The 27,317-nt window shown below is 41.1% G+C and overlaps 1 pseudogene; it reads right to left on the reverse strand.

Moving 5' to 3' along the window:
* Positions 1-982: 982 nt before the first annotated feature.
* Positions 983-2,378, reverse strand: LOC140498605 (tubulin beta chain-like; annotated as a pseudogene).
* Positions 2,379-27,317: the final 24,939 nt, after the last annotated feature.

Below are 27,317 nucleotides of genomic sequence, written 5' to 3' on the forward strand. Positions count from 1 at the left end.
GGAGGAGGTAATGAAGACAGCAATAATGATGGGAGAGGCAAAAGCTTATCATAGTACCCCCTTAGCAATTTCTCATAGAAATATCATAGTGAAGATGGCTCCTCCTGCTTACAAGAATTGAATCTGACTCTACTAATTGGGGAAATAGGACACTTTTTTTCTCCTCATTTCTTGTTTATTTTGGGGTTTGGGAGCATCATCTTTTCAATGTGAAAAAAAGCAGCAAGTTCAACACAAAACAGAAACCTAGGAAGTGGGAGAGGGAAGAGCCCAAGATAGAAATTGCAGAAGTGGAAAAGATGAGAGAAAATGAAGGAAAGATTTCATGATGGGAAGGCAAGTGTCCTGTTGCACTTTCTCTCTTCTTTTGGAGGGGATTGACTTTTTGGGGGAGTAGAGGAAAATTGAAATCCTCCCCAAATGAGGGAGTTTTGAGAATCAAAGCAATTCTCACTTCTCAGACTGGGAAGGGTGAGTGGGTTCCAAAAGGAGGGGAGGAGAAAGAGCTGAGTGGGGAAGCCCATCTGGCAGAGTAAGGCACAGACCCCTCCAAAGAAAAATGAACACTTGGGAGAGAAACCAAAACTGGGGGGGGGGAGGAGAGAAATAATTCTGTCAACACTTCCCTCAAACTGTGGGGGGGGGGAGAGAAAGGGAAGGGGCACCTGGAGAGATGACAAGTTGGGGAGTATCTGGAGATGGTAGTTACGCTAGAGAGCCTGTCTCCCCCAACAGACTTTCATGGAATGGAACACTCCATTTCCTCCCTTCCCCTCAAACACCCACCAAGAAAACTCTCTCCACTAGGAATATGACATTTTGGTCCCTTACTTCATCAATAGAAGCCAAAGAGTCCTAGACCTTTTCTCTTGGTCACCATTTTAGTTGAGGGCATTTAGTGGGCACAAAGGCCCTTAAATTGAGGCTCTGGGTTGGAGTCATTCTGCTACTAAAAGAGAAATCTGGGAGTGGGGAGGAAAGAGTATATTACTGAAGTGACAGGTCATAAGAAAGGAAAAGCAGGGAAGAGAGCTCAGCATCCACAAAGGAGAGAAAAATAGGATGGAGGCAAAAAAAAATGCAAACCTTAGAAGAAAAGAGTGATGGGGAAAGAATGTTGGGAGAAATGAGAGGACTTGAGGTGGCAGGGTATCTCCCTTGGGCCTCCTCCTCTACCTCCTCACCAAAATCCTCCTCCTCTTCAGCAGTGGTATCCTGGTACTGTTGGTACTCAGAAATGAGATCATTCATGTTGCTCTCAGTCTTGGTGAACTCCATCTCATCCATCCCTTCCACTGGAGGAAGGCCTTCCAGTGGAACATGGCAGTGAACTGCTCTGAGATGCGCTTGAAGAGCTCCTGGATGGCAGTGCTGTTGCCAATGAAGGTGACAGCCATCTTGAGCCCATGGGGTAGGATATCATAGACAGCGATCTTGACATTGTTGGGGATCCACTCAACAAAGTAGCTACTATTTTTGTTTTGCACATTGAGCATTTGTTTGTCCACCTCCTTCATGGACATCTGACTATGGAAAACAGCAGCAATGGTGAGATATCATCCATGGCGAGGGTTGCATGCTGCCATCATGTTCTTGGCATCAAAGACTTGCTGGGTGAGCAAGAGAGTGGACAGAGAGTGTGGCATTGTAGGGCTTAACCACAGTATCTGAGACTTTGGGTTATGGAACCACACTAAAGGTATTCATGATTTGTTCAGGGTACTCTTCTCAGATCTTGCTGATGAGTAGGGTGCCCATCCCTGAACCTGTGCCTCCATCAAGTGAGTGGGTCAGCTGGAAGCCTTGCAGGCAGTCACAGCTCTCTGCCTCCTTTTGTACCACATCCAAGACTGACTCCACTAACTCTGCACCCTCGATATAGTGACGTTTGGCCCAATTGTTGCCTGCCCTGGATTGGCCAAAAACAAAGTTGTCTGGTTTGACTATCTGGCCAAAAGGTCCAGAACGAACAGAGTCCGTGGTTCCAGGCTCAAGATCAACCAATATGGCCCAGGGAACATATTTGCCACTGGTGGCCTCATTGTAGTAGACTGAGATCTGGTCCAACTGCAGGTCACTGTCCCCATGGTAGGTGCTGGTGGGAATCTATGCCATGTTCTTCACTGATCACCTCCCAGAACTTTGCACCTATCTGATTGCCACACTGGCCAGCCTGGATATGTACAATTTCCCTCATGGTTAGAATTTACTTTTGCTTTGTCTCAAGTTATGTGCAGGGAGGAGAGAATGATATATAAATATATATATTTTCTCCTTTCCACTGAACAAGCTCTTTTTCAATAGAAGGTTACCCAGAAGGTTGGAGCTGCTAGTTCAGAACACAGCTACACAAGTGTTCTGAGAGAGAACAATAGGGCACTCTCTTTCAGAGGTGCTGGATAAGTTTTCACAGTTAAATGACTTAGGGGAATGAGGAAAAGATAAATTTCCTTGAGAGAGAGGAGTAAAGAGCCAGTGCATTCAAAGTCAGAATAGATTGACAAGAAAATAATTGTTTATGTTCTATTGAGAGCAGGGGTGAATTTTGGAAGAATAGATGGTATTCATCTAATGAACTATAAAAAATGTACCAAGAAAGAGGCTTGATGTTAGACTGAATAGGGAAATAAGAACTGTTCCTACAGATCTTCTTGAAACATTGTATCCAAGTTCATCACATCTGGAGGGAGAATAGGAAATTGGCCAACCCTCTGCTCAGATTGAAGAAATACATACATGGGATAGACCCCTATCAATCTGATCATATGTTGGAAGAACAGATCAAATGTTGTAACTAGGACATTAATAGATGCTGGGTTGGGGACCTCCCTTATAAATGGAAACCCTGATAAGTTTAAACATGGAACTCCTTTTACCATCACAGGACTGGGAGAGGCTGAAATATCAGCCAGACAAGTCAAAGTAACAATGAAAATTGGACAATTACTTCCAAAAGAATATATGGTGGTAATTGTACCAATTCCTGAATCCATCATTGGAATAGATATATTGAGAGGGATGATTCTAAATTTACCTGAGAGGAGATATCAATTTGCAGTAAGGAAGATAGGAATTAATACAGTTCTAGAGAGAAAAATGAAAATGAACCCAATCACTTTACCTAAACTAAAGCAACAGCTGGTACAGTCCTTGGTAAAGTGGAATGAGGGATATGATGGATTAACTGAAGAACAAAAGAGACATGCATGGTTTACTGATGGGACAGAAAAATATTTGGGTCACAAAAGACATTGGAAAGAGATAGTCTATAACCCAAGTATTAGGCAGACTTTGGAAAGTGCTGGGACAGATGGAAGTAATCACTATACTAACAGTGTCATATATTCACTGATTCATGGGTGATATTAAGTGGGTTAACTACATGGATGCCCATGTGGAAAAATCAAAATTGGGAAATTCATGGCAAACAAGTCTGGAGCAAAGGATTTTGGGAAATACATGGGACATATCTCTGGTTACTAATTTTTCACGTAGATGCTCAGATGGCCCTCACTTCTCCAGAAAGTGAGTACAATGCACATTGTACTGATCAATTAGTAAAGATTGCTACTCAACATATTGTCGCTACTCTGACACCAACTGATGATCCAGTACTAGCAAATATCAAAGAGCCAGCCATTTAGGGGTCCAAGCCACACATCAGTGGGCACAAGACCAAGGTATTGGTATCTGTCACTCACTGTTAAAACAAGTAGCAGAGAAATGTCATATATGTCAACTGAAAAAAGAATGAACTGTTCCTTGGGTAGTAACTGGACAGATAGCAAGGAAAAAAGTACCAGCCCAAATATGGCAAATAGATTATATTGGATTCCTACTCCAAGACAAAGCATGCAAATTTATATGTACTTGTGTTTACATCTATTCAGGTGTGCTAGTAGCCTGTCCCTATAAAAATGTGATCCAGAAAAACACCTGTAAAACTCTAAATATCATAAGTCTCTATAATGAAACTCCAATGCAAATTCAAGTGACAATGAATCACATTTCACAGGTAATGAAATTAAGAGATATTATATATTAAATACTCTAGATTGGATATATCATATTCCATATTATCCACAAGCATCTGGGATAATTGAAAGAATGAATGGATTATTGAAAGAACAGCTAAGGAAGTTAAGTTCTAATAATTAGCATCAACATTGGAAAGATAATTTGTTTACTGCTTTACATAACTTGAGTAATAGATCATTGGGAGGAAGTATACCTCTAGCCAGAATGATGACCCCCAAATATGCAAATTAGAAAACAGCAAACACATGGATTGTGAGGCAAGATATCCCAGCATTGTATCCAGGAACACTTGGTTTGGCAGGATATGATTTACATTGTTTAGAGGTTTTGGTTGGATAGAAAAGAAATAAAAATCTCCACTGGAATATGCATGAGAATCTCTAAAACTGATTTAGATGTTGCCTAAGTCAGGATTAGTAGTACAAAGAATACATGTATTGGCTGGAGTAGTAGATTCTAATTATCAAGGAGAAATTATTGTGACATTCCAAAATTTAGGTGAAGAACAGTTTTGTAAAAATGATAGAATTGTTCAAGTGATTATTATTCCTTATGAAACAATTCCTCCTTCCAAAATAACTAGCAAAGGAAATGAAGGGTTTGGAACTGAAGGGTTTGGTTCTACTGATAGAATAAAATTGGGAGCTAAAGTACCAGTAAAGCAGAAGCCAGATGATGTTCCAAAGACTGCAGAAATGGTAGAACATGGAAAAGATAATACTGTAACTGTTGTTTATTCAGTAGAAGCTGATTACCAAATTGTACCCTTAACTCATATATTTACTCTACCATGAATGAAGCTATGCTAGTGGGTTCATGGGTTCCAGAAGCACATATGACCCTATTCTACCTTGCTTCTGGTTATTGTCTCCTTGTTTTATTGGTTTTTGTTGTTGTTGTTGATGTTAAACTTGTTTGCTAGATTTGTTTCTTGCCGGCTTAGTACCCTCCACCAGCATGCCTGATTACTTAAGGCAGATATCACCCCCTGTTCATGACTGTGACGTGTCACTCCTGGACCTGGTGTTGACCAAACTCCATATGCCAGCTAACCCACCCTGGGTCCCTGATCCCTCAGATGGGACCTCTTGGGGCAGGGACAGCTCTATGTACAATTTCAGCAGAAAATAGCTATGGAAGAAGAGACCTTTGCCCTTTACCCCAAGATTATAGGCCCCATTCATTAGAGGGGCAAATGATGGGTTACTTGTGCTCAAGCCCCCACCCTAAGATATTGTTTTATGTGTTTATTTTGTGTTATCCCTGTTACACTGTTGTGAAGATATGTTGATACAAGTTACCCCTAAACTCCCATTGATCTGTTAATGGACATGAAAGATCTTGGGGCTCAATGTATTGTTAATGTGTTTTTGCATAATGAGAAGATCTTTCCTATCCATTAATAGACCTATGTGACCTGTTTGAGTCACATGGAAGCCTGAGTCACATGAGTCTGTGTTGGGAGGAGCTTGCGGAATGTGTGGAGCAGGACGAGGTGGAGCAAGAAGGGTGGAGTAGAGCTGAGAGGAAGTTGGATACGGCAGTTAGAGCTGAAGGAGAGAGAGAGGAAGCGGGCAGCAAGCTATGAGTGTTATGGAAGGGTCCTAGCAGGGGAAGGCTTGGGGTTGGTGGTTCCTTCTGCATTGTTATTGTGTATAGATTTCTTTGTTGCTACGATGGATTTGGCTTTCTGGTGTTGGAATTTAGTTTTCTGGTATTTAAATAAACATTTTGGTTCTGTCTTCCATGTGGAGAGTCTGTTACATTTTGCAATTCAGAGTTATGCTGGCATATTCATAGCCACTGTAGGCACTCTGAATATTGTGTTAGTGCTACAGCGGGTGGGTGAAAAAACTCCGAGTTGTTTCAACAGTGAACCATTTTCAGTTTTGGCAGGAGCGTTACTTTGTGGCCCCTCACAGTTACACAGCTGGCCTTTCTCATTCCCCTGCAGAAAAGGAAGGAGATAGAAAGGGACAAATAATTCACTTGGAATACCACCCAACAGTTGCAATAATCATGAAATTCTTTTTACTGAGTAATTTAGGCAACCTGCACAGGGATCCATTTATGAAACTGAAGTCTGTTTTTGGAAATAGACACCAAGAGATGGATTATATGTAAAGCAGAATGACATAAAGATCTCCAACTATTCTAAGCTCTAAAGATACAACTAGAAAAAAGACAATTTCTAAACTTAAGAAAACTATATTCTAATAGGAGGAGACAACATATATAGCGAAGTGAGAGCCAGGGACTGGCTCAAAGGAAGGAAAGAAGTGTCTGTTAGGTATTCACTATGTGCCACATACCATGCTAAGTACTTTATAAAAGTTATCTCATTTGATTTGCCCAATAACCGCAGAAGTTGATAGTGCTGTTATGAGCCTAATTTTACTGTTAAGAAAAGAGGTAGGCTGAGGTAAAGAGACTTGACCAGAGTCAGACAGTTATATAGTACAAGAAGCCAGATTTGAACTCAGGTCTTCCCTGACTGTATGTAGACCCAGTGCTCTATCCACTGTGCCACCTAGTGTTGGGATTGGAAGCTCAGTTCCTTGTGGACAGTCTTGGGCGGGTAAAGGTGGGAGCTTCTAAATCTTAGAGCTCTCACGAGACCCTCCCAGGAAACGGCAGGGGATCGAGGTGAACCGAGCTATCTCGAGTAATTCCACCTCTTCCTGTGAGAAACGTGATGGGGGAGAGATCTCCCCGCCCTCGAGATGGTCCCGGATCTGGGCACACCTAGTTACCTAACAACATGGTATTGAGATGCAAACTATGCGGCTGAAGGTTAAGTAGGATTGAGGAAGCCTGAAAGCTCTCTTAGCACGTGAGGAGCCAAGAGGACAGTAGGCTCCGCTTCTCTTCTTTCCTCTCTCCCCTCCCCCTCTCTCCCCGCTTGTACTTCTACTTCCAATCCCTTAAGATCCTAGCCTCCTTAGGAAATCTCCCCCTCTTCCTCCTAAGGAAGACTTCCCTGCACTTGTAACTAGACCCTGAAATAAAGCTCAACCCTTGTTCGACTCTGGAACGTCCTTTCTCTCATATGAGCATCCGGTTTTGGCCAACTGAAGACCTCGGAGGTGAGGTAAGAAGACTCGGGTAGCCCACACAGGCCTCTAGGCCTGGCAGTTGGCACCCCAACAGGGACTGGGAGCGCAGATAATCCTGGGTGCTTTGGGAACACCCGGAAGGGGCTGTGAAAGAAGCGAGTCCCGAATCCTAGATTCGGAAGGAGAGAAAGAGTGAGAGAAGCTTCCCACACCCATGGGAAAAGGGCAGAGATGGGGAATCTATTGCCAGTAATAAAGCCAGAGGAACAGGAGGTCTGGGCTGAGAAACTTCACAGGGAATGCAGGAAGGCGGGGGTCACAATAGAGTTATATGACCTCCGAGAATTTTGTAAAAGGATTTGGAAAGTTTCTCCTTGGCTCAAGCAGGCAGGAATATCAAGAGAAAAATGGGGAGCGGTCGGAGAGCAAATGACTGCTTATGAGCAACAATACCCTGGGGAGCTGGAAGATTTAGATTTCCTGATATTTGGTGTAATTAAGAGCCTGCTGGAAGGGCCGGAGAGGCCAGGGCGGGATTGGAATGAGAGTGGAAGCGGAGAGAGGGAAGGGGAGAACACGGGAGGGACGGAGAGTCCAGGCAAGCAGAAAGTTAAGCGGAAAGTTAAGGAGCGTAAAGAAAAAATAGACTCGGAGCTCCATCTAGCGGATGGAAAAGGCGAGGCAGGGGAGAATACGCCGTGCCTTCCCTCCGCGCCACCTTATAACCTGCTCCATTGGTCAGACAGTTCAGGGCCACAGTCCAGTTTGGAAAAAGGAATAAGAAAGGCTATAGAGAATGGAGAAGATGTAGGGACATTTCCTGTGCTAGAAATAGCGGACCCCAGTGTCCCCGGTGGCGTTCGAAGGAGCCACATACCCATAGAGTGGAAGAGAGTGGCGACTCTTAAAGAGGCTTGTACCAAGCATGGCCCTAATTCACCCTTTGTCATAGCCATGCTTGAGACTCTCAGTGGTCAGTTCGTTCTGACTCCTAATGACTGGAAGAGCTTAGCTAGAGCCTGCCTTACCCCTGGGCAGAATGTGATTTGGGTATCAGAATTTTCTCAGAGGGTAAAGAGCACTACCGGTGGGCTAGGGGCTCAGGCCCCCCAGGCTTATCAGCAATTTACAGGAACAGGGCAGTTTGAGGCTACAGGAAATCAATTACAGTACTCAGCCTCCAATTATGTTTTGATTGCCGGAATGGCTATTGCCGCCTGGAAGGTTATAGCCTCTAAGAAAGAGAGAGAGTTTCCTATGACTAGGATTACGCAAGGAAACAATGAGCCATTTACTAATTTTGTGGCCAGGCTGCAGGAGGCAGTAGGTCGAGATATGGGAGAGGAAAACCAAGGGACAGAGATAGTGTTGAGGACATTGCTGCGGCAGAATTGTAATCATGACTGCAAAAAGGCAATGCTGGGACTGCCAAAGAATGCATCTGTTGAAGAAATGATACAGAGATGTGAAAGGGTAGGAAGTCAGGTCTGCTTGGCACAGGTGCAAGGGAAGTACCTGGCCGCCGCCTTAAGTAATATCTCTTTGAAGAAAAAATGTTTTAACTGCGGAAAACCGGGACACCTTAAGAAAGAGTGTAGGAAAGAAATAAGTACAGGGAGGGGCCAGGACCCTTGTTTTTCATGTGGAAAGCCAGGTCACTTAGCTAAACAATGTAGGAAGTCGGGAAACGGGGTGAGGGGCCCCTCGAGGGCCCCGAAAGTGTACCCTTTGGCAGAGAATCGGGACGGCCCCTTGGAGGAAGAATACAGGAGATTATGGGGCCAGAGGAAGGAATGCAACACCTTTACAGCTTAGAGAAGTGCCAGCTTGCAGCTCATCAGTTTGCCATGATCCCCCTGAGAGACCCCATACAGGAGGAATCCCTGATATTACAGAACCCCTCTCATGCACCCGTAGTTATATATACAGGAGTTTATCCCACCGGCACCACAGCACTTCCATGCTCCAATGTGGTAGCCGAGCCAGCTCATATAGACAATCAGCTTCCCATAGCTATTGCCCTTCCTTTAAAGCACTCAGTTCAAATCCAGGTACTAAAGGAAATAGGACAGAATAGACCCGAGAGTACAATCTGGCTCAATGGAATTCCCATGACTGGCCTTCTTGATACTGGAGTGGATAGGACCTGCCTTAGCGGTCGCTCAGTACCCTGGCACTGGAAGCTCAAAGAAAGCCAAAGACCAGTGTGGGGAATAGGAGGGTGCCAAAATACCTTAGAGACAATGCACCCAGTAAAGTGGGAGGCAGAGGATCGCCAAGGGACCGTATGGCCGTTGGTGATTCCAGGACTTAGTTTTAACATCTGGGGCAGAGACATTATGAGCCGCCTCGGGATGAGGTTATCAAATTTTTAGTAAGGGCCATTGCTGTTGCTCTGGAGTCCCCACCCTTGAATTGGAAGTCAGACACCCCGATTTGGGTGGAGCAATGGCCCCTGACTCCAGAAAAACTCCAGGCACTACAACTATTGGTTAAGGAGCAATTAGAAAAAGGAAATATAGAGCCATCAAAGTCACCCTGGAATGCTCCTGTGTTTGTTATAAAGAAAAAATCCGGGAAATTCAGGTTCCTTACAGATCTAAGGAAGGTAAATCAGTCTCTCATGCCTATGGGAGCCCTGCAACCAGGTCTCCCTTCTCCTAATGCCATCCCGGATGGTTGGTCACTTATAATCATTGACATTCAGGATTGTTTTTTTTCCATTCCTTTAAACAAAGTAGATTGTCCTCGGTTTGCTTTTACAATACCTCACCCCAATAACGAAGGACCTGCAAAGAGGTATCAGTGGAAGGTATTGCCCCAAGGTATGAGTTGCAGCCCCACCATCTGCCAGTGGTATGTTAATCAAGCCTTAGAAAGCCCCAGACAGCAATACCAATGCAAAATCATCCATTATATGGATGACATCCTTATAGCTGCATCTCAGCTCAAGGAACTGGAGAAGTGTTTCCAAGCAGTAGAAAGGAACCTTTTAGGACTAGGATTAGTTATTGCTCCTGAAAAGATACAGAGAGGACCCAATTACAAATATTTGGGATATCAGATACAGGGCACCATCATTCGGCTGGAACCCCCAAAATGGGATATAAAGATCCAAACACTCAATGATGCTCAGAAACTAGTAGGAGCTATCCAATGGATAAGATCAAAGGTGCCTATACCTTTACCTCTCATGCAACCTTTATATTCACTATTGACAGGAGACTCTGCTTTAAATTCCCCACGAACATTGACTCCTGAAGCAGCCAAGGCCATAGAGGCAAAAAAACACCAATTTTTAGAGTCCACCACATTTCGGTGGGATCCAGGAGGAGATCTGGAGGTATCTATTATCTCCACCACACCTCCCTATGCCGTCATACACCAAAAAGAGAAGCCCCTAGAATGGGTATATTTAAGTAAAACAGGAAGCAGTTTACTAAACAAGTGGGAATTTCTAGGACGGTTAGCACTAGAGGCAGTAAGAAGAGCCACCCACATATACCAAAAACAGCCAATTCTTTATGCTACACTCACCACTAAGGATGTAGAAGAGTTAGCTCAGAATCATGTTTCTTGGGCCACTATACTCCACTGGGCCCAGATGAAACCAAATTCAACTTTCCTATTCAAAGAATTATTACAGTGGGCCCCAGCACCAGTGAAAAGGTACTCACCAAACCCAGCAGAAGGGCCTAACATTTTTACAGATGCCACGAAACATCACAAGGCATCTATTTATAATTCGGCCTCCCAAGAGATATATATAGTTAACACACCCTACACCTCTACTCAACAGAACGAATTGGAAGCTATAATCCAAGCTCTCCAAATATATAGTGACATACCCATTAATATTATCACTGATAGTCAGTATGCATCTTTATTAATTTCACGGATTGAGGACTCTATTGTAGATTATCGGTCCAATATTTTTTCACAGTGTGAGTGGCTATTGACCACCATTAATAACAGAACACACCCTTTTTATGTTTTACATGTGCACTCACATACAAATGGCACAGGACCAATTTTTGAAGGAAATCAAATAGCAGACAATTCACTATACCTGGTAGGGCACACTGTGGAACCACAAGAAAGGGCCCAAAAGGCTCATGATAGGTTCCACCTAGCCACAGAAGCCCTCTGCAAATTATATGGGATAACTCAGTAATAGGCCAGAAAAATTGTTAAGAGCTGTCTCCAATGTATCCCATTCCACCCATCTCTAGACCAGGGTGTCAATCCTCGTGGCTTGGCACCCAATGAAATTTAGCAAATGGATGTCACCCATCTTAAGGGCCAGTGCATACATGTGACAGTTGACACATGGTCCGGATTCCTTATGGTGACTTTACAGCCAGGTGAATCAAGTGCTAAAGTAATTCAACATCTTTGGCACTGTTTTTCTGTTTCAGGCTTACCCTTAGAAATAAAGACAGATAACGGCCCTGCCTATACTTCTCAAACCCTTACACACTTCCTCCACGATCTAGGGATTCGACATGTTACAGGAATCCCCTACAATCCACAAGGCCAGGCCATAGTGGAAAGGGCCAATCTCACCTTGAAGGCGATCCTCGCTAAACAAAGAAGGGGAAAAGGTTGCCTAACACAATCAGAGCTTGATACAGCTGTGTATACACACAATTTTTTGCATATCTCAAGAAATTCACATACTACTCCAGCTATGAGACATTTTGTGACTTTTCCAAGACAACCCCGCAAGGAAAGTAATACCCAGGCTGGATATAAAGACACATGGGCCATGGTAAAGGATATGGCCTCAGGGAAATGGAAAGGTCCGTATAAGATACTAATATGGGGTCCAGGGTATGTTTGTGTCTCCATAGGAAAACGTCATGCGTGGATTCCCATTAGAAGGATCCGTAGGTGGGAACCGATGTCGGAGACGGCGGAGACGCAGGAGGCGGAGACCCCGGAGAGCCCGGAGACCCCAGAGAAGGATCATACACCACCTGAGCCTGCTGCTGACAGCTTTAACCTTGCTGCCCAGAGAGGAGGCAGCACTCATCACAACCGCAGACACTGCTGCTGACAGCTTCCCATCTAGGCATCTCTTTCCACCGGCTGAAGGAGGACTTTGATATCACAAACCCAGGACATTGGGGGGGGGGGGGAGGAGGTGACCAATTTTCCACCTGTATAGATCCATTTGCAAGATTAAGGGGGGTGGTGACGTGTAAGGCGCCTACACCAGCTGCTCCTCTTAAAATATGCTTTGGGATTAGTTGATTGCACTTCCCCTGTTGTAACTCAGCCATTTAGTTTCATCTTTGTTTTATTTGATGCCTCCCTTTGTCAGTTGTGCTAGCTGCAGATTTCTGTGTGAATGAAGTCTTGTTGTAGGGTACTCATATGCTAAAGGTCTTCCTAATCCACTCAGCCTCCAGCCACTGTTTGCTCTAGAGCCAGGTGCACTCCGCGCATAACAAAGAAGGGGAGATGTTGGGATTGGAAGCTCAGTTCCTTGTGGACAGTCTCGGGCGGGTAAAGGTGGGAGCTTCTAAATCTTAGAGCTCTCACGAGACCCTCCCAGGAAACGGCAGGGGATCGAGGTGAACCGAGCTATCTCGAGTAATTCCACCTCTTCCTGTGAGAAACGTGATGGGGGAGAGATCTCCTCGCCCTCGAGATGGTCCCGGATCTGGGAACACCTAGTTACCTAACAGCACGGTATTGAGATGCAAACTATGCGGCTGAAGGTTAAGTAGGATTGAGGAAGCCTGAAAGCTCTCTTAACACGTGAGGAGCCAAGAGGACAGTAGGCTCCGCTTCTCTTCTTTCCTCTCTCCCCTCCCCCTCTCTCCCCGCTTGTACTTCTACTTCCAATCCCTTAAGATCCTAGCCTCCTTAGGAAATCTCCCCCTCTTCCTCCTAAGGAAGACTTCCCTGCACTTGTAACTAGACCCTGAAATAAAGCTCAACCCTTGTTCGACTCTGGAACGTCCTTTCTCTCATATGAGCATCCGGTTTTGGCCAACTGAAGACCTCGGAGGTGAGGTAAGAAGACTCGGGTAGCCCACACAGGCCTCTAGGCCTGGCAACCTAGAACAAATGACTTGATCAGGTGTAATGGTAATTTAAATGAGAAGATCTTTCCTATTCATTAATAGGCCCATGTGTCCTGCATAAATCACATGGAAGCCTAAGTCACATATGGTAGGAGGAGCTTGCTGAACTGGTGAAGTAGAAAGTTCTTGAGAGCAAGTTAGGGTAGAGGGAAGAGTGGACACAGGCAAGAAAGCACAGTTATGCTTGTGAGTATTTGTTTGTGGGAAGACCCCAGCAGTGGAAATGGAGGGGCAGGTTGGTGGAGGCTTGGGAATAACTTTGTCCCCTGAAGTGCTAATGGTGTATTGACTTCTTAGCTACTATGACAGATTTTACTTTCTGGTGTTGGGATTTGGTTTTGTGGTATCCGAATAAATGTTTTCCTTCTCCCTTCTATATGGAGACTCTGTTACATTTTGCAATTCAGAAATACACTGATATATTCATAGTCACCCTCGGCACTGTGAATATTGCCTTGGCGATACACCAGGGCTGTTCTGTTAGTAAGGAAGCTTCAAATCTACATCTTCTAGTCAATTCCACATCCAGTGTTCTTTCCACAGTATCATATAGTCTCCATGAAACTACTTTTTCCTTGTAAGTCAACATCATTTTTCTTGTTTACAGTGATTCTTCTTCCTGGATTCCCTACCCTGCCCCAGGTTCCTGTGTAGTCTATGATAATATGGCAATTGGGTGAAAATGGGACCTGGAATGAGACCACAAAACACCAAGTACTTTAAAGGTGATAGTGTGGCCCAACTTGGGAGCCTTTCTTCTTGGCTTCTACTTATCAGCAGGATGTATATACAGGGCCCATTATTGATATAAAGGTGGTCATTCAAAATTAAAAAAAAATAAATGTTTTATTAGAAACAACATTAAATGTTACCATAGGCAGCTCTACTCACTTAGCTGTTTACATTTAAATTAATCTCAACACACAAAAAATGATGACACTTATTCAACCCTGCCTTCTAAGATCCCTATTGGGACTCTTTATTTTTTTTTATTCACTTTTCCTCATATGATTGTAGTTAGTGTGTTCTTCTGGCTCAGTCTTTTTTTGGTTTTTTTTTTTGTGGCTTGGTTTTATATCATAAAGGTCTTTCTGTGTTTCTTTGTATTCCCCATGATTTTCCATTTTAATTACTTCATAATATTCCATGACACTAATGTTCCACCATTTCCCTACTATAGAATATGTAGGCTATTTCAAGAATTTTTTCGTTAGATATAATGCTGTAATGAAAATGTTTGAATAGATAGATCTTTACCCTTTAAAAAAATTATCAGAGTATATTCCCCCACAAGGAAATGATTGGTTCAAAGAGTCTCTCTCTCTCTCTGTCTGTCTCTGTGTGTGTTTTTTTGGCTCACTTTTACTGCACACTGTCATATTTCTCTCCAAAGAAATTCTACAAGTTTGAATTTGATCAACTATAAAAAAATATACTTTTTAAAAATCCACAACTTTAGTTGTCCTGAGTTTCATTATCTTTACATCTTTTCACCTATTTAATGGGTGGAAGATATTACCCAATGTTATTTAAAGTTGTCTCTCTTTTGTTATTAATGACATTGAAGATGACCTAGAACTTGGAGATTTGAGGAAGAATCAATCAGAGAGGTCAAGAATGCCCACATAGTCTAGTGTGAACCTGAGTAGGTATTTTCCTGTTTTAGTGTCCATTTTTTTTTTCAAATGGGTTCACAGGGTCATAGATCCAGAGCTAAAAGTGACCATTGAAATAATTCAGTTCAACCCTCTTATTTTACATTAGAGGAAAGTGAGTCCTAGTGAGGTTAAAGGACTTACTATAACACAATCATCAAAGGTGGGATTTGTATTCTGGTCCTCTGACATCAGAACCAGTATTCTTTCTACTGTACCATGTTGCCTTTTACATGGATGAAATGTTTGAGGAAATTAACACCAACGTGACCCTAGTACTTTTTTTGGTATTATTGGAAATAGAGTAGTAATCAGAACAAATGGAGATCATATACCAAGCTAAGGAATCCTGTCCCTGTTTCTTACCATCTATGTGACTTTGGAAGAAACATTTCCTGTCTCTGACTTCTATTTCCTCTCTTGTAGAATGTGAAAACTGAACTAAATGATCTCAAAGATACCTCCCAGCTCTAAATACCAGGATCTTGTCTAATTGTGAGAGACCTTAGGTAGGTCATTTCATTCCTTTACTCATTCCACTCCACTCTACATCAACTATTCTGCCTGATTTCAACTCCACAGAATAAGATGCCCTCAAATACCTCCTAGTTTCTCCCCCCTCTTCCCTGCTTTTCTGATTCCTTTTAGGTGTTATCTTCCCCCAACGCCAATTAGATTGTAATATCTTTGAAAGTAGGGACCATCTTTTTTAATGGTTTTTAATTAATTGCATCCCCAGTGATGAGCACAATACCTGGCCCATAGTAGATATTTAATAAATGTGAACTGAATGGGACTAGACTTCAGCTTTCTAAGTTCCAAGGTGCTCAGTTGTAATATGAAAGTATTGAACTAAATACTTGCAAGATCTCTTCTAGTTTTCATATTCCATTATGGTGCTAAATGTCAGTTTTCTCCTTGCTTCGTTATTATAACTGATATTTTTTTAAGGGAAGGAGGATATTATTTAACATTCCTTGAGCTGTCCCAAGGGCAATGAAATCCATTGCAACATTAAGTAGTTTCATTCTGTGACAAGGTCAGAACCTCAGTGTTTCTGACATTCCATGGTATGCTGATACTCCACTGGTCTGGAATTGTTCTAAAGGAGGGGTAGTGGGAAAAGAAAAGGAAGTCTAATTCTCCCTTATTGTGTAAAGTTGAAAAATGGGCATCCTTCTGGCTTCTTTCAGCTACAGAAGAACATCTGGGTTGTTGCTGATGAAAAATTCTCTTTCATAATAACCCATTCCCGATGATGATGAAGACATTTGAGTTCTCAAAGTGTAGTTATGGTTCCAGATTCAAATTTCATGCTCACAACAGACTTTAGAATTGTTGAAGAGGAAAAATTATGAGGAATTTAATAGAAATATCCATTGGATGCATCTTAGAGCCTTTACTATTGGCTGTACCGAGAATCACATCATTTTGTTACCTATTGGTTTGGTTTGGTGGTTTTTGTTTGTTTCTTGAAAGGATACACATACACATACACACACACACACACACACTATATATATATATATAAATATGTTGTTGTTCAGTCGCTCAGCTGTGTCTTATTCTTTGTGACCCTAGGGACTGTCACATGCCAATACTGTCCATGGAGTTTTCTTGGCAAAGATGATTGAGTGGTTTGTTATCCCCAGTGGATTAAGTGATTTGCCCAGGGTCATACAACTGGTAAGTATCTGAGGTTGGATTTAAACTTAAACCTTCCTGACTTCAGACTCAGCACACTATCCACTGAACCACCTAATTGCCTCTACTACTGCTACCACTACTACTACTACTCCTCACACACACACACGCATATATATATATGTATATATACATACATACATAAGTGTATATGTGTGTATATGAATATTCATATGGAGGGTGTATTTTAACTTGGGTGAAAGCTACAGTATAATTGACTAAAGAGATTCAATTTTCTTGGCATCTTAGTTAATTTGTTGATTCAATCTGCAATAATTTCTTCACCAAGGAGATAACAATCTGTAGGCAATGGATTCAGGTGAAAACATTTCAACAGTAGCAGTAATTAAAATATAAAATTATATTTGATTAGAATTTCTTGAATTATTTTTCATCTTTAATTAAATGCCTGCTTCAATTGTCTTTCTTGCCCAGTTTTCTGGTTGCCTTTTAGCCTAAGGGTCTTCTATCGGCATTTAATCCCAGTTTTCCACTTATTCACTAAGTGGGTGCCTATGGGGACCTCCCCCTTCCCATTGCTCCCCCCACCCCAGTGTTACTCTGCCTTCAGTAGCTATGGTTATTGATATTTATGACATGCAAATTGAGCTTCAGATCTCATTTCAGCAGCAGCTCTGTTTGCTACGAGGCTGCTCTCTCTCTAGTCACTGGTTAGCATACTAATGCCATCTATACTCCTTATTCCTCCAAGAATAATCAGATCACAATGAACTTGGTATTGCTGACCATGAGGAGAATTCAGAAAGATTGGTACTGGAGACTGTTTAACCATTTCAATCAGCTGTGTAGCTATGATGATGTAATGCCTACTGTAAGGGGCAACCAGATGTAGATGAACTGTGGCCATAAGATGGATTTAATGTTTTGGTCTTTTCAATCCAGCCATGAGTATGTAGTCCTGGCCCTTTAATTTGTCTTGCTTCCTTCCAACAGGCTTCCTCTCAATCATTCTGGACCCAGAGCTATCTTGTTCTTTTGAGACATGTAGAGTCAAGTTAAAAGGTATTAGTTAAATGCTCATTATGTTATAGGCACTGTAGTAAGCACTGGGGATGCTGAAAAAAAAAAGAAAGAAAAGGCAAAAATCAATTCTTTTTCTCAAACATCTCACATTCTATTGAGGGTGTCAACATGCAAACAACCAGGTACCTACAAGATATGTATAAAGTAGATGGAAGGCATTGTCAGAGGGAAGTCATTAGCTGCTACGGGAACATGCAAAAGCCTCCCAGATTTAAGCTAGATCTTGAAGGAGGTTAGAGTCAATGAGAGGCAGAAGTGAAGGAAAAGAATATTCCAGTTATGGGACACAGTCTGTACAAAAATGCACATAGATAGAAGACAGAATGACATGTTCAAGAAACTCAAAGTAGGCCAGTGTGAGATCACAGAGTGAACTGAGACAAACAAAATGTAAGGAAAACTGCAAAGTTTTAAGCTATTAAAGCTTAAAAGTATACTGATTTTTGGGGAACTATATATTTGATCCTGGATATAATAGGGAGTCACTGGGGCTCATTGAGTAGGGATTAGGCATGGCCAGATTACACTTTATTTAAAAAAAAAACAAAAACTTCATGGATTGACCTCCAAGAGGAAATGCATCTATTCTGGGCTGCCCCGGTTTGAACCTATAGAATGATTGCTAGAAACATCTCCTTAGAGTATGCTTTGTGATAAAACCACAACATACCAGCATACTGAAAAAACATAGAAATGATGACATATTTGCCATGAAATGGAAAAGTGACATATATTCTACCATCCAGAAGACGTCCTTTGAGGTAGTGAATCGGAGAACATTAGAGTATCTAATTTCAAAGACTACCTGAGAAAGGAGACCCCATACATGTGTGCCCCCAGATTTATGTCAATGGAATCCCATCTTCTTCCTGTCTTTCCCCTGAAAATGAATAACTTGTAGAAAATCTGATGGATGTCTGGAGAGCACAATAGACTATTTATCTCTGTTAGTTTCCATTTTCTATATAGCATGCACTGTACTCTGTGCCAAATTACTCCACATCCACTGAGGGGACTGTTGATATTTTCATCAACAAGCCTGAATTTTCAAGTGCACACCTCTATTCTTCATTGTATGCAATTGAGGACTTGTTTACTAGGGCCAAAGAGAAACAGAGTGGATGGTACTGAGGACAGAGCAATAAAGAGAAAGCCAACATGAGCCTAACCCATAGTTCAGAATAAGTTCAACTGTGACTCTGTCATATGCTTTCATTTGGGACTAGAGTGAAGGGTGGGAAAGAGGGAAAAATTGCTTTTAAAATTACCCAACATGTTTTCCTAATGTACTTGGAGAGATGATCAATGTTTTCTTTTCTTTTCTTTTCTTTTTCTTTCCATGTATGAAATGAGCCGAAATGCTTGAGTATCTGGGATACATTCACCCAACACAGAATTAAAGCACTCCATTTTGGATCTTTCACTTTCTGATGCAGTCCCAGGACATTATTAATGAGAAAAGGCTCCTAATGGTATGTACTGGGTGAGTGAGAATGCCATGCTCTGTCATCAAAGTGATTTGGCCAATAAATACCTCATATCTATTAGATAGGCTTTTGAACAGTGGAGTATCGTGAAAAGCTATGTTTAAAACTCCAGTTTCTCTGTATCTAATCAGGGCCAGAATTGTGTAAAGTGATCTCAGAAACAACATTGGAACAGATGTTTAAGCAATCCACATAAGAGTCCAAGGTGTCAGAGTTATTACCACTTGTACTATATGGGAATCAATTAATTAGCAAGCATTTATTAAACACCTAATGTGTGCCAGTCACAATACTAGGCCCTGGGGGTATAAAGACAAAAATGAAATAATCTCTGCTCCCTAGGAGCTAATATTCTATTGGGAAGTATATGTTAATTTGTCAAGAAAGAGGGTCTAGTTCACTGTAAAAGCAAGGACTCCAGCATACACGGGAAGGCCTGCTGTACAGGTTCTTAGATTTGCTTTTCTAAAAGGAAAGGCAACTTTTGAGGGGTCAACAATCATTTTAATCAAGCCTATGTATCATTCACTTAGTTCATGGGAAAGAGTCATCATCCTGAACTTCAGAGAAATACAGAGAAATCAAAATCAACAGACAGGGTTTCCAACTGCCTGATATAAGCAATATATACATCAAAAATCAACAGACAAATAACTGTCTGACCATACATACATAGTTGCCAGAGAGAGAAGCACCAGCATCTGGGTGTTCAAAGTAAGGAGTGGTGGGGGGCTGCTTAGTGGCTTCCCAGAGTCTCACCTGGCACACAAACTTTCTTCCAAAAACTAAGCCCCAAGGCAAAACTTCACCTCAGAGTCTTTCAGTGCCAGAGGGCATCACAACCCTTGAGAACCAGTGCCTCATTAAGAAAAGGTATGAACCTTCCTATAAATCTTTCCAAATCATACTCCCCTTAATGGGCAGATCCATCAGTGGGTGGGGAAGATCTTCTTTAATCACATTAAAATAATTAACAATACAAATAAATGTACTGTTTCTAGTTAAAGACTCTTGATTAATTCAATCAAAGGCAAGATTCAATCAGAGGCACTTGATTATACTAAAACAAAAAGAGCAAAAGATTCTACTTTGCTTATACTCCACCCTTCCAGGATCCTTGGACTTACAATCTAAATGGCCATGAATCCTGGAACAAATAGAAGCATTATACTTTTGGATCTCAAATCCAGGTGTTCCCATTAAGAAGCAAAATTATATTAACAATAAGCAAAAATACATTATTAACATATTCACTTAACAGGTGGTAGTTGAGGTGAGCTTTATAGCAAGTCAGGATTTCTAATGGGCAGTGGTGAGGTGAGAGTCTATTAGATTTTAAACTCCTTGAGGTCAGGACCTCTCCTTTGCCTCTTTTTGTATTCTTGGCACTTAGTACAGTTCATGGCACATAATGGGTGCTTAATAAATGTTTATTGATTAAGTGAGTGCATTCCAGGCATAAAGAATAATCCATGGAAGACACACAGATAGGAATTAGTAAGACAATCAATTTGGTTAGACTGTGGAGCTGATGAAAAGGGCAGAATGTGCAACAAGGATATAAATGTAGCTAAAATCAGATTATAAGATGATTCAAGTGCCAGAGCAGTTTTTGTTTGAGAAGGAGGATTCTACCCCTGCCTTGGTGGTGAATGAAAGAAAAGAATCTATTAAGCTCTTACTATACTCAATTACTATGTTCAGCACTAGGGATGCAAATAAAAAATGAGACAATACCTGCCCTCAGGATGCTTAGATTTTAAATGAGGGGACACCACAGGGAAGTAGTGGCCAGGGAAGGGAGTTGTGTTCTGGATGTCATAGAGACAGTGAATGGAGTAAGCTTGTTCATTGACAAACCCTCCTCAGAGGCAATAAAGGCATTGATGAGTGGGTGGAGAAGAGCATTATGGAAGACATACAACGTCAGGGTGAAAAATAGTTGGTGTGAAGATGAGGACGCGTGGTCCTTGAGAATGCAGAGCTGAATTATTGTCATCAGCAATGATATTAGTAATGATGACAATTCACATTTATATAATATTTTAAGGTTTGTAAAGCACTTTACCTATAATGACTTGAATTGATCACCACAAGACCTATGAGGTAATTGCTACTATTATACTCATTTCACCAATAACAGTAATAATAGTTAAAATTTATGTGGCTTTTAAGCTTTGCAAAAACACTTTACATACATTATCTCATCTGAGGCTCACAATAACCCTGTGAGGTAGGTGTTGTTAGTATTAACCCCATTTTACACATGTGAGAACTCAGAGACTTTGCATGACTTGCTTAGGGTTTTGCAGATCATGAGTGAACGAGTGAAATAGCATTTATTAGGTGCATACTATGTGCTAGGAATTGTGCTAAGAACTGGACAAAAACATGATCTCTATCCTCAAGAAGCTCAAATTTGAATGAGATAGACAACAATGCGTATTTTGTAAAAAATACACATTTACAACATATCCAGAGTGGATGACTGGGAAAGATGTGCTGCAGAAGGCAGGATTCGAGCTGAATCTTGAAGGAAGTCAAGGAAACTAAAAGGTTACAGTGAGGAGGGAGAGCATTCTTGGCAGGAGACATAGCCAATACAAAGGCTCAGAGTCAGGAAATAGAGTCATGTGAAAGGAACACAAAGAAGACCAGTACATCTAAATCATAATGTACATGGAGAGGAGTAAAAATGTAGGAAGCCTGGAAAGGTTGTTGTGAGGTATTTTAAATACCAGAAGGCTTTCTATTTGAAATTGGAGATAATAAGAAACCATGGAGTTTATTAGAGGGCAGCAAAGTGGCACAATGGATAGAGTGCCAGACCTGGAATAAGGAAGACCCATCTTTCTGAGTTCAAATCTGGACTCAGACACTTACTAGCTGTGTGACCCTGGGCAAGTCACTTCACCTTGTTTGTTTCAGTTCTTTATTTGTAAAATGAGCTGGAGAAGAAATGTCAAAATATTCTGGTATCTTTACAAAGAAAACCCCATATGGGGTCATGAAGAGTCAAACATGACTGAAATGATTGAACTACAACAATGGATCTTATTGAGTGGGGAGGTGTCACAAACAAATACATGCTTTACAAAAAGAAACACTTTGACTGCTGAGTGGGAAATATGGATGGGAGAGGTGAGAAACATGAAGGAGGGAGAACAAAGAGAAAATTAGGGCAATAGTTTAGATGACAGGGGATAAGGACTTTAGATAATGTACTGAGATAGATGGAGAGAGGAGAAAGACATGAAAGATGTTGCAAAGGTAGACACAGGAAGATTTGATGACAGATTGGACATGTGGTGTGAAGGTGAGTGTAGAGTTGAGGATGGCATGAGGTTGTGAGCCTGAGTGACCGAGAGGATGGTGGTGCCCTCTTCAGTGATTGGAAAACTGGGGAAAATGGAGCATTTAAAGGGAAAGATAGTGAGTTCCATTTAGTATATGGTGAGTTTGAGATGCCGGGACATCCATTTCAAGATGTCTACTTGGCATCTGGTGACGTGGTGGGCAGGCTAGAGATACTAGGGCTGGATATATGAATGTGGGAGGTATAGGGGTGATAATTAAATGCACTAGAGATAATGAAATCATCAAGCAAGATAACATAGAAAGTGAAGAAAAGGCCCACAATAGAACCTTGGAGAACACCCATGGTTCATGGGCATGATGTGAATGAAGAGCCAGTAAAGAATAAGGTAGAATTCCAACATAGGCCTTTCTGATTCCAAGCCCAATCCTCTATCCAGTAGACTATTCTGCTTTACTCCCTAGAAACTGGACCTAAAGGAAAGTATGGTTCATACCTTTGCCTAGGTCAACCATTAAGAGGTTGACTACCTAGAAAAATCTAATTATGAATAATTGATCTAATTTGATTTGACAGCTTTTGATGACTAAAATGAGCATCCCAATCAAGTGAGATAAAAACCTATGTCAGTAGATCAGTAAGAAAACCAGTTTTTACCCCTTGATCACATTATGAGCTATTGGTTGTGAAGGACTGTCAAGAGAGTATTAAATAGTAGGGGAGATGATGATCTGCTCTTACCACTTTGCAAGGAATAATTCAAACTTCAGGGAATCTTCATATTCTTACTTAACATTCTGATCATAAAGAAATTAAAATGTTTGATGTTCATAGCTTACAACTGAAAACCACCAGTTACAATAACAACAAAATCACAATCCCATTATGCAGCTGGGGAACTGGAGGCTTTTTAAGGTGAATTTATTTAACACAGCACAACAAAATAGTAACTGGGCAAAGAAAAGAATAAAACCAAATTCTCCTGACCAGTGACAATAACCTCACAAAAAGGACAAGGAAAGTGGTTTTTATTTTTCTTGGATACATCTTCATTTAGTTGTTTTTCCTTTTTGTTGGAAAAAAAAGAAGTACATTTACTCTCTGAAGATTCAATCTGAGTTGGACAGTGATGAAGAATAAACATAACTGGTCTGCCACCTCACCCTCCCCCCAAACCCAACAAATCATCAACAAATAGACTGGATGTAGCTTCTGAAGAGAAAGTTCTAAAAACTTGAGAATAGGAAAATTCAAACCTGATGTTCCTTCTTTCTTTCCAATTTCTTCTCTTGCTGTTGCAATATTTCTCTTTTACTTCATATTCATGCCCAGGGTGTATTGAATTGTTGGCAAATTCCTTTTTTAGCTTTTTTGAAGATTCACTAGCATTCCCCCTGGGGTTAGAGATAGAATTGAAGCTGTGGTTCCATTTGTCAGCACAACTCCCAAATGAGGAAACTGTCTTTATGCACACAAAAGATCAGCACCTTCTCTGAGCTATAAAATTTTAAAGCAGAGGTGTCAAACTTGGCAGGATAGGATCTCGGTCCATAATACGACTCATTGTTGCCCAAACTAGATAAAATTAAAATTGGGAAATATTTAGCAAACACTTAAAAATGTAATCAAATGTAGATAATGATAATATGTGGTTTTCTGAGTCAATATACAATCTGTAAAGGTTCTTAGGTATAGATTAGTGGCCCCATTTCTATTTGAGTTTGACCTCACCAGTCTTTGAGGACTGCCTAGAACATGGAGAGGCTAATTGACTTGCTCTCACAGGGTCCTACAGTCCATTTATTTCAAAGATGGAACTTGAACCTGGGTCTTTCCTGGCCTTGAAGCTGCTCTTTATCCATTAGACCACACTGCCTCTGAAGGGATATTGAACAAAATTCTGAAACCAAATTGCATTGTTTTCTTCTCACTGTGGCTTCACCAATGCAATTGAACAAGTATCAAGTGCCTGTGTTGCATAAGGCATGATGCTAGGTACACAGAATACATAGAGCACAGCCCCTGCCCTTGTTGAACTTACACTTTAATAGGGGATATTAGACATCTACTTAAGAACTAAAATGTAATGGACAAGGTAATAAATACAAAGAATCCCACACAATGTACTCTGAATAGTTTGATGAGAGATGGCTTATTTTCCAAGGATGGGAAACCCAGGGAAGGTGAGGCTTACCAGAATAATGGGTGCTTTACTCCGTAGGAACCTCAGAGCTATTTCCCTCCTCTGAGTCAGGAGGTGGGGAGAGGAGGAGGGCATTGTGGGAAGGGCAGGATATAGGACTCAAGCCCAGATGTACTTCAGATCTGCAGCACCTATATATGTCCCTGAGGAGGGTGGTACTGCTTGACTCCCTAGCAACTCCAAGTTATTTTCCTGAGTGTAAATTAGTGATTTATTTCTTAAATTACTGCTATTTTTCTAGGTCCATAGAATTTTTCTTGCAATACAAAGGGAAATGATTAATCTCCCCTGTCTCTATGATAGCCTATATTTGATGTTGCACTTTGTTGTATGTAATAAAATTCCATGCCCTATGACTTGAGAGTCTCATGCTTATATGGGAGTTAAATATACCTAGAGAAAAGCTCAAAATAATCCAAATTCAGATATATACAGGGCTTGAGAATCAAATTTGGTCAGGCCAACATGGGCCCACATAAATGATAAATTAAGGGAAAGCTCCAAGATTAAATCCATTCCATCTTCCTACCACCAGGAAGTACATTTTTCATACAGATTCCTCCAAGGTAAGAAGTTTATCATTGATTTTGTAGGTATTGGGAAAGCCCTAAAAGGCGGCATATTTATTTTTTTGGTTGTTGTTTTGTTTTGTTGTTAAGCAGAGGAGTCCCATTATGATGGGAGCTATTCATTAAGATTATTATTCAAGAAGATGTTGGAGCAACAGCATGGACCTTCTAGAGTACTCCCACCAAGTTGAGCCAAATATCTGTAAAAAATGACTCTAAACAAATTCTGGAGCTGCAGAACACCCAGAATGATGGAGTGAAACAAATCTTCAGCCACAACTTAGAAGGTTGCAGGGAAGTATTGATCATGCCAGCACAGAGGAGACCTAAGCAGGCCTTGGGGGGACTGAATCTTTTGCATCTATGGCATTTTCCAGACATTATGACCCCAAAACACTGGAGGCAAATTGGAATGTTAGTGGAAAAAAACCTGTGGGACCTGTGTGAGAGAAGAGAGTGGTTCAGCCCTAGCTCCAGGGCAGCAAAAGGGGAAGGCAGTGGAGGAACCCCACAGCAGCATCAGGGGAAGCTGCAGCCACTGTTTCTGGAGTCTAAGCCCACAGATTGGGGGGGATTCCAGCATCTGACAGTACATCCCCACCCCCATTGAAAGCAGAGAACTACCTTGACTCAAAAGTCAAGTAAGTGGTTGGGGAAATAAGCAAAAACTGGAAAAAGCATCAGACTACAGAATCTTACTTTGGTGACAAGGAAGACAAAAATATGCAAAGAGAAGAAAGCAAAGTCAAAGCTCCTCCATCCAAAACCTCCAAGAAAAATATGAATTGGTCTCAGGCTATGGAAGAGCTCAAAAAGGATTTTGAAAGTCAAGTACTAGATGTAGAACAAAAATTGGGAAGAGAAACGAGAGTGATGCAAGAAAATCATGAAAAATAAATCAACTGCTTGCTAAAAGAGATCCAAAAAAATTACTGAAGAAAATAACACTAAAAAATTTACTAACCCAAATGACAAAAGAGATCCAAAAAGTCAAGGAGAAGAATGCCCTAAAAAGTAGAATTGGCCAGATGGAAAAGGAGGTCCAAAAACTTATTGAAGAATATAATTCCTTAAAGATTAGAATGCAGCAGATGGAAGCTAAAGACTTTATGAGAAATCAAGAAATTATAAAGGAATGAAAAGAAATGAAAAAAAGAATGGAAAAATAGCAGATAAAGTGAAATATCTCACTGGAAAAGCAACTACTTGGAAAATAGATCCAGGAGAGACAATTTAAAAACTGCCAGAAAGCAATTATCAAAAAAGAGCCTAGACATCATCTTTCAAGAAATTATCAAGGAAAACTGCCCTGATATTCTAGAACCAGAGGATAAAATAAATATTGAAAGAATCTACCAATCATCTCCTGAAAGAAATCCCAAAAGGAAAATTCCTAGGAATATTATAGCCAAATTTCAGAGCTCCAAGGTCAAGGAGAAAATATCTCAAATAGCCAGAAAGAAACAACTGGGGTATTGTGGAAATATAATCATGATAACACAAGATTTAATAGCTTCTCCATTAAGGGATCATAGGGCTTGGAATATGATATTCCAGAGGTTAAAGGAGCTAGGATAGAATCACCTACCCAGCAAAACTGAGTAGAATATTTCAGAGGGAAAATGGTCATTCAATGAAATAGAGGACTTTCGAGTATTCTTGTTGAAAAGACCAGAGCTGAATAGAAAATCTGACTTTCAAACACAAGAATCAAGAGAAGCATGAAAAGGTAAACAGGAAAGAGAAGTCATAAGGGACTTACTAAAGTTGAACTATTTACATTCCTACATGGAATGATAACATTTGTACCTCTTCAGACTTTTCTCAGTATTAGGGTAGTTGGAGGGATTATGTGTGTGTGTATATATATATATATATGTATATGTGTGTGTGTGTGTGTGTGTGTATGTATATATGTATATGTATACACAAGGCACAGGGTGAGTTGAATACGAAAGGATGATATCTAAAAAAATAAAGTTAAGGGGTGAGAGAAGGATATATTGGGAGGAAAAAGGGAGAAATAGAATGGGGCAAATTATTTCTCATAAAAGAGGAAAGAAAAAGTTTTTTTCAATGGAGAGGAAAAGGGGGGAGGTAAGAGGGAAAAAGTGAACCTTACTCTCATCACATTTGGCTTAAGGAGGAAA

The sequence above is a fragment of the Notamacropus eugenii genome, chromosome 4, assembly GCF_028372415.1.
Source record: "Notamacropus eugenii isolate mMacEug1 chromosome 4, mMacEug1.pri_v2, whole genome shotgun sequence".
Taxonomy (NCBI): Eukaryota; Metazoa; Chordata; class Mammalia; order Diprotodontia; family Macropodidae; genus Notamacropus; species Notamacropus eugenii.